Genomic DNA, 8,564 nt, shown 5'->3' on the forward strand with positions numbered 1-8,564 from the left:
TCAGTATTAGGCTGTCTTTTAGTACTACTGTAGCGGTAACAACTGGACACTTGGGTCACTCCGGTCTCCCCACACAGACGACGAGCCGGTCGGTATCCTAGAAACGTCCTTTGTCATAACGACGATGCTGATCCGGGGCCTCGGATTTAATTTACTTGGCTAATGAGCTGCCTGTCGTTTTGCATGAGGCGAGGAACCATTCGCATCATCATGGGTCTGTGAGAGATTTATTGAGAGATGATTTCTCCACGATATATACAGTAAATGTAATTTCTCTGCCCATGCCAAATGATGCGGGGCCACAGATGTTGTAAAAGTGTCTGCAACAGGTGGCAAACGCTCAAATACAACCTAATAGCATAATGAGCGGCATGTCTCAGCCAGTCAGTCTGAATACAGGGCATGGTCTGTTTCAGTGGAGGCTGGTGAGGGGAGGACAGCTCATAGTTATGGCCGGAATGGAATTAATGGAATGGTATCACGTTGCATAGGAACAATGTGTTTGATATGTGTTTAATACTGTTCCATTCATTTAATTCCAACCAATACAATGAGTCACCAAACCAGCCACAACAGGTCTGTGTCCCAGTAGCCTCATTACCTCATCTTCCATCCTTCACTGCTAGCCTTCCGATCTGACAGGTCTTCTTGGAGAAAGGTATAAGTGCTCTCTCTCTCTCTCTCTATATATATATATATATATATATATCTGGCTATATTTTCATCTATCAATAGTCGTGAATGGAAGATAACGTTTGTAAGGGGTATCTGACAGGGAATATCTGTTTGGGAATGTATAGAGTGTGGCTTGATTGAATCTTGACTTGGAGGCTGCATGCATACCAATGACGCCAGAAATAGCATGTAAGTTAGCAGTGCACCTCCCATTGATTCTGAAATGGCCGTGTTCATCAAAACGATAGCAAACGAGACGGCGGGCGGGCATATTAGGATGCTCGGTGCTCTAAAACTAACCTGTAGCTCGCCTGCCATATGGATTTATAGAGGGCTTGATTTGAGCGTTTCTTAAAGTGTGTCCCAAATGGCACCCTATTCCCTATAAAGTGCAGGACTGGTCAAAAGTGGTGCACTACATAGGGTATAGGGTGCCATTTGAGAGGCAACAACACTTTCTCTATTCTTCCTTCCATGAAGGTTTAAATTGGACAGCGTCGTGGCAGGTGTTGGAGGATTAAAGAGTATAAACACAAAGGGTGGGTCAGGGAAGTAATTTCACACCTGAGACAGTTGAAGAGAGCAGCACAGTGTGGCGCCTTGGGAAGCCGATGTCGAATTATGTGTCGTTTATGTAACCTGGGTAGTCTTTTCCATTAAAAGCACTGCTGTTTTCCAGGGTGTGCTATCCGTCAGTTTCATTGACGGCTCTATATAGTCTACCGACAGTCTGACAGATAAGAAATTAAATCTTACTTTGTGTTTATCAATATCCTTCAAAAATGAACTTAACTAGCCTCGTTTGTGTTTTCATTGCCCTTTAACTGTGTTTTTGCTTATTACCTGTCCTGTCCCATGTTATCGCTCCATATCCATTGCACATGTGCTCACCAGTTGTGGCTGACACAAGGTCTTTATCCTTGTGTTGGAGCCCATCCAGAGCTCACCAGACTGGGCTGGGTGGTGTTTGGTGGTGACCTGGGTGGTGGAGGGTCCAAATTAAGCCCCCGAAGCCGCTGCGACCAACTGTGCCAACAGCTGCTTACTAGGAAGGGTGGTGGCGTTGGGTTTAGAGAAGATAGCAACGGAGCCAGGACGTATTAACAAGAGGTTATGATACTGCGTATGCCCTTACATGTGGCTGTGCCTTAGTGTGTAGCAGGAGGCAGTAGGAGCACGTCATGACAGCATGTTTCAGTAGGGTAGAGTCTATTGGTTTCTTAGAAATGGAAATACTGAGATATAGTTGGGATGCTGGTCTTTATCACTACTCACACTAATAGAGAACAACTGTTCTATGAATTACGTTTCTGCGTGGAATGATTCTGTGATTGTCTGGGCAGTACTAAATGAGTAACTGCAGGTTTTCGATGGCTTTAAGGCTCTGTGGTTATTTCCTTTTGGGTACAATGCCACTCTGGGGGGGAGGATCTATCTCACAGACAGAATATGACCCTCCCCCACCCCCCATCCCCTCAAGTGTCACTGGTCAGAGGAGGCCAGCAGTGCCTCCTCTTATTGGTCGAAGGCTAAATGTATGCACTCTTCACAGAGATGTGTAAGGGTTCAAATAAACAACAGGAATAAAGCGTCAACAGCCTCCCCCCAAATGACCTCCAGATGACCCCGACCCCATCACATCAGATCAGAAAGCACTACCACTTAAAAGGTAGCACAAAACATGGATGGTCAAGCTAATGGAAATTGGACACCCCGGCTTTTGAAAATTGTTATTCGTTTTAATTTAATGAAGCTGATATATTTTGATGTCAAACTCAGTGGTTGAATAGAGATGTTACCATTAAGATGATTAGATTGAGGACAACAGTTCTATCTGTCTTGATACTAATCATGCCTGATCTGTTTTGATTATCGTCATTATAAATTCTCTCTAATATGACAATCTTTGAAATTGTATTTCTTCGACTATGCCAATAGTGCGCATTTGCCATTTTTAAAACTCAAATTAATTGTTTATTACTGTTGAACATTTGGATATAACAACCATATTATGTATACTTATGCAGAATCATATCACCATTTCCCAATGACCATTTTCACCATTACATGCTGATCTTTCTTATTAAGACTCCCTTTTTCATGTTTATATCAATTACACTATTTGTTACTGGTATTAGAGGACTTGATTTTCTAACAAGAGTAGAACATTCCAAAAACACAGAACAAAAAAAATATAGCACAAAAGGCAAAAAGGTACTCACATCAAACATCAAGCCTTTGACCCCATGAAGTCTATCAATCCTGTCACTCCGAGGTTCCCAGTCCAAACTGTCTCAGTCAGCCCTGATGTTGTCTGCTCCGCTGCTTTCCTTCTCTCAGCTCCACAAAACTGTCCGTCAACAGCTGTTTTCACCCTCGCTCCGCCGCACACTCACACTAGTCCATCTCCTCCTGCGCTGCAACTGTGCAGAGTTTTACTATTGATGAGCCATCTGTCTGAAGGGAAATTCCATGACTGAGCTGTCAGAAACTTGTCCCCTGCCTTCACATTTATGATATGACACAACGTGACTGAGCCCACATCGTCTCCCTCTTCAACGACTCAGCCACAGAGAGTGTGCTAGAACTCACAAACTCTCTCCTCTCACTCTCTAAATGTATCTCTGTCTCACTCTCTCTTTCTTTCTTTATTTCTTTATTTCTCTCTCTCTTTCCCTATCTCTCTCTCTCTCTCTCTGTCTCTCTCTATTTTCTCTCTCTCTCTCTTTCTTTTTTTCGTCCTCACTTTTGTCTGTCTCTGTACATCTCTCTCCCTCCCTCTCTGGATGCTGAGGGACTATCACGTGCTTAATTAGTCATGATTTGCCTGTGATTGGTTAACAGTTAAAGGCTGCTGCGCACCCCTCGCCACTCCCTTTACTCTCACAGAACAGCTGCTGCCCTATCACTGGGTCTCGCTATGTTCTGACTCCCCCCTTCTCTTACTGCCGCTGCACCTGAATCAGTGCTTCGGGGCTTCTTGCCAGCTACAGAAATAGAGCTCGTAGAATAGACATGGTTCTGTACTCTATTTGATTTTCCATGGAACCAACCATAGAAAATGAACTACACGTATATCCCAACGAGTCTCACCAATATGACAGCTTAATAGAACTGGCTTTAAGTGTGAGCACTTTAAGTGTGAGTAGCACTTGCCTGTCACTCATTATGATCTACCCTCAGGAGAGTAGTGAGTCCTGTATTCATCTTAATTGAAAACAGGATTACTCAACTTTATGGTGATAGGAAAACCAGAGAGTTCTTGAAAACATGCATACAGCTGTATGCTCATTCATTTTCATGAGTGTAGGTACAGAAGTATCTATATCCACAGTAAAACGAGTCCTATATCGACATAACCTGAAAGGACGCTAAGCAAGGAACTGATCCAAAACCTTCATAAAAAATCCAGGCTAAGGTTTGCAACTGCACATGGGGACAAAGATTGTACTTTTTGGAGAAATGTCCTCTGGTCTGATGAAACAAAAATAGAACTGTTTGGCCATAATGGCAATCGTTATGTTTGGAAGAAAAAGGGGGAGGCTTGCAAGCCCAAAGAACACCGTCCCAACCGTGAAGCACGGGGGGGGTAGCAGCATCATGTTGTGGGGTTGCTTTGCTGCAGGAGGAACTGGTGCACTTTACAAAATAGATGGCATCATGAGGATGGAATATTACGTGGATATATTGAATCAACATCTCAAGACATCAGTCAGGAAGTTAAAGCTTGATCGCAAATGGATCTTCCAAATGGACAATGACCCCAAGCATACTTCCAAAGTTGTGGCAAAATGGCTTAAGGACAATAAAGTTAAGGTATTGGAGTGGCCATCACAAAGCCCTAACCTCAATCCTATAGAAAATTTGTGGGCAGAACTGAAAAAGCGTGTGCGAGCAAGGAGGCCTACAAACCTGACTCAGTTACATCAGCTCTTTCAGGAGGAATTGGGCCAAAATTAACCCAAATTATTGTGGGAAGCTCATGGAAGGCTACCCAAAACGTTTGACCCAAATTAAACCATTTGAAGGCAATGCTACCAAATACTAATTGAGTGTATGTAAACTTCTGACCCACTGGGAATGTGGTGATTCTGTTATTCTGACATTTCACATTCTTAAAATAAAGTGGTGATCCTAACTGACCTAAGACAGAAATTTTTACTAGGATTAAATGTCAGGAATTGTGAAAAACTGAGTTTAAATGTATTTGGCTAAGGTGTATGTAAACTTCTGAGTTCCCCTGTATTGACGTGTGTGTTAGAGGGGGTTGCAGCCTTATCTCGTGACACAGCCAGGCATGTGTGAAATGGACTTGGGAAAGGGTGTTAAACTTTTTTGCCCCTCCAGCCGCCAGATGTCCTATACTCCAAGCAGACAGAAATAAAGCAGGGAGTCTGCTCTGAGTCTTATAGGAAGACCTGGAGAGAGGAACAACAGCACACTGAGAAACGCCAGCAAAATCCATTACAGGTTGATAACCTAACCTTTCCCTGGCTGCCTTGGTCAGACCTGATGGAATGTGGAATTGGTATTTGGTATTTGATTAGGATCCCCATTAGCTGTTGCGAAAGCAGCAGCTACTCTTCCTGGGGTCCACACAAAACACGAAACATGACATAATGCAGAACATTAATAGATAAGGACAGAACTACATACATTTAAAACATGGAAAATATAACTAAAAGTTTCTATACTGACTCAACACTGAGAAAAAAAAACACAGAGAGACCTACTATTCTAGGCCTGTATGTATTATTTATATTTTCTTACATTAAATTTACATTCAGTGGGATCTATCAGTGCAGACACATAAAATATTTAGGTGAACTAGGAGAGAGGTGTTGTGCTGTGAGGTGTTGCTTCATCTGTTTTTTAAAGCCAGGTTTGCTGTTCACTTGAGCAACGTGAGATGGGAGTTCCGTGCAATCACGGCTCTATATAATACTGTACGTTTTCTTGAATTCGTTCTGGATTCGTTCTGGACATGTCTGGTAGGGTAAGTGGGTGTGTCAGTGCTGTGTGTAAGTTGACTATGGAAACTATTTGGAATTTCCAACACATTGATGTTCCTTCAACCTGGCCTTGGAATGCAATCACACATAACTAATTCTGGAGTCAGACCTCAGACTCAGGCTCAGACGCCGCTTCCTGAGATGAAGCTGTGAGGGAGTAACCACACTGCATGTCATTGTAGAGCACCGTGACAGAGGGAAATGATAACTGTAACACGATGACTCTTCTGACCCCTTGCCTCCCGTGTGGCTCGCGGGTCTGCTTCTCCACATCCATACAGACACATGCAGTCAGAGCTGGCCCTAGCCTTTTGGGGGTCCTAAGTGAAACGGTGTTGGGGGGCTCCTCCCACCTTGAGAGCACAACATCTTAGCGGTCCCCCTCTTGACAGCGGACAGAAAAAAAGTTTTTGAGTACTTTTTCCCATTTGCCATGGGGCAACGTTTTTTGCAATGCTACACATTTTGCCATGGGCCAAAGAGAAGATGTTGCAATTGTATAACTCATTTCATGCAATTGTAATAAAAAATCCACAGGGCGGAGTAAGAGAGACTAACACAATCAATGGGGGCACCCTTGTTGGTAATTTAAAGCATGATTACTACAAATTTAGATAACTGGCTAGACTAACTTACCAATCTTAAAAATGTTAGCTGACATGGGCTAATTGAATGACAGTCGGTGACTAACATCACAAGAGAGAAACCGCTGACGCACAACCACATTTCTACTATTCTAACTATCAACTGCTGGGACCCCGACTGAGTTTTTGGAAATTGATCCACGGGCCTACAAAAGGGGGGCTATTCTGTAGATAAGAGAGTTCTTTGAATTGAATTAAACTGGGAGCTGTTCTGATTGAAGTCACCTTGCAGTACTCCACGTTGCCTTCATCCGTCTGGGAAAGTGTAGAATGGAAGGTTACAGCGACAGGAAGGTTACAGCGAGTTCTACGATTTTGGGTTATTCTGTGTGTGTGAGTACCTAATGTTCACTCTCAGGGATAGTTCGCCCGGTTCTGTTATGTTCTGTTCTGTGTCGGATGAACTTATCAGTGTCCTCTCTGCTCGCCGTGTGTTGGCTCAGGGTCTGGTTTTTGATTGGTCTGTGTGTTTGTCGCTCTGACTACACAATGGATGTGTCTCAAATGGAGCCCTGTTCTGTGTAGTATAACGGTGTTGCTGGCCGGCAGCTGCTCACAAGCCAGGGGGGGTACCGATAGTTTAATTAGACTTCAAACAGCAGCTCCTGTTCCTTCTTTGATCTCTGGTTTGAAGGAAGACGTGTGGAGATGAATGTGCGCCAGAGTGTCTTTATAACAGCTCGAGGCTGCCAGGAGGTTACGTTACATGCGCGCGTCGCTGCCATTTTACATCTTTAAGGTTTAATTAGCGAGAGTGAGAAAGAAGGAGAGAGAGAAGAAGTAAAAGTGACAGGCAAGTGTGTTTGATCTGTTAAATCACTTCCTGCCTTTCTAAAGAGCTCTGCTTTTGAATCGACAGATGGAGGGATGAGCAGGGTTCATGCGACTACTTGTAAATGTAAACTGTATGTGGGAAGGAGTTGAGAGCGAAGACCTTCCATAGCTGCGAAAAATGCTCACCCACCTCTCTCCCCATCCTCTTGCAGACCCCCCCCCTCCACACACACACACACTCAGACAGGGGAGCTCAGAGCCCTCCTCTTCCTCCACCTCTTCACTCACCCCTTTTATCTCTCCGCTGAAGCCATTTCCACAGAGATTGCCTGTGTTTGGCTTGCCCCATTGCTCTCTATCGTCTGTCTTTTTGCCTCTTTCCTGGCTTCCTGCCTCGGTTTCTTTCCAGAGGAATTTGTTTTGCCCCACTCCACAGACAGCTATATCAGTCTGCTAACACAGGACTAGTAAAGGCCCAGTGCACTACTTTTGTGGAGATTGTTTTATTTTTAATAAATATGTACAGTATATAGAAACAAATAAATAGGGTGTGCTGCAGCAACCTCAGCACCCCTACTTCCCGCGGCTATGACCATACCCTCTTCAAAGGCACTTAAATCTTTTGTCTTGCCCATTCACCCTCTGAATGGCACACATACACAATCCATGTCTCAATTGTTTCAAGGCTTAAAAACCCTTCTTTAACCTGTCTCCTCCACTTCATCTACACTCATTGATGTGGATTTAACAATTGACATCAATAAGGGATCAAATCTTTCACCTGGATTCACCTGGTCAGTCTATGTCATGGAAAGAGCAGGTGTTCATAATGTTTTGTACACAGTGTATAACATTACAGTTTTTGACCGTCAGTTGAGTTGAAAATGCGATGGAAACCCATTTAACACCTTTTTTAAAAACCGGTACATGGGAATTTAACTGCAAAAGAGCTCTGCGAAAAATGCTGTGATGTGCATACATCATCACGTACAGCTTTTTATCCACAATAAATCAGTTTGATGGAAAAACATCCCTGGGGGGAAAATGTACATTCAGTTTTATGCAGATTTGAGAATATTTGCACGATAATCTATCGCCAATCAAAGGGAAACATAGCTAATGTGTGTCTTTTTTCTTATTTTCTAGTTCTCTCCCTGGGTCCCTTGATGGTTGTCATAGTTTCTGTTTTAGACATTTTCTCTCCCGTCCTTTGCTGCCCTTACTTTCTTTTTCAATATCTGTGTCTACGTCCCCTTTTCCACATATTTGTTTCTCCGTGTCTCTGTCGCGTCTCGTCTCTTTCTCAATCTTCTCCTTCTATATTTTTCCTTCTATACTCCCCTCCCACACGCCAACCTATTTTCAACCATGTTCACTGTTGGTGCTCTACTGATATTGCTTTTTCAGGGTCGTTGTGTTTCAATAATGATAAATGCTACGACTGGTCCATTTTGTGCAC

General features: G+C 43.4%; 1 protein-coding gene across 2 annotated transcripts in view; it reads right to left on the reverse strand.

Moving 5' to 3' along the window:
* Positions 1–3,434, reverse strand: part of LOC118392286 (D(4) dopamine receptor-like) — a 28,836-nt gene extending 25,402 nt beyond the window's left edge. For both annotated transcript variants that reach the window (XM_035784106.2, XM_035784104.2), the window contains exon 1: positions 2,898–3,434. The gene's annotated coding sequence lies outside the window, so the exon portion shown is untranslated. The remainder of the gene's footprint in view (positions 1–2,897) is intronic.
* Positions 3,435–8,564: the final 5,130 nt, after the last annotated feature.

Source organism: Oncorhynchus keta, chromosome 13 (genome assembly GCF_023373465.1).
Source record: "Oncorhynchus keta strain PuntledgeMale-10-30-2019 chromosome 13, Oket_V2, whole genome shotgun sequence".
NCBI classification, from domain to species: domain Eukaryota; kingdom Metazoa; phylum Chordata; class Actinopteri; order Salmoniformes; family Salmonidae; genus Oncorhynchus; species Oncorhynchus keta.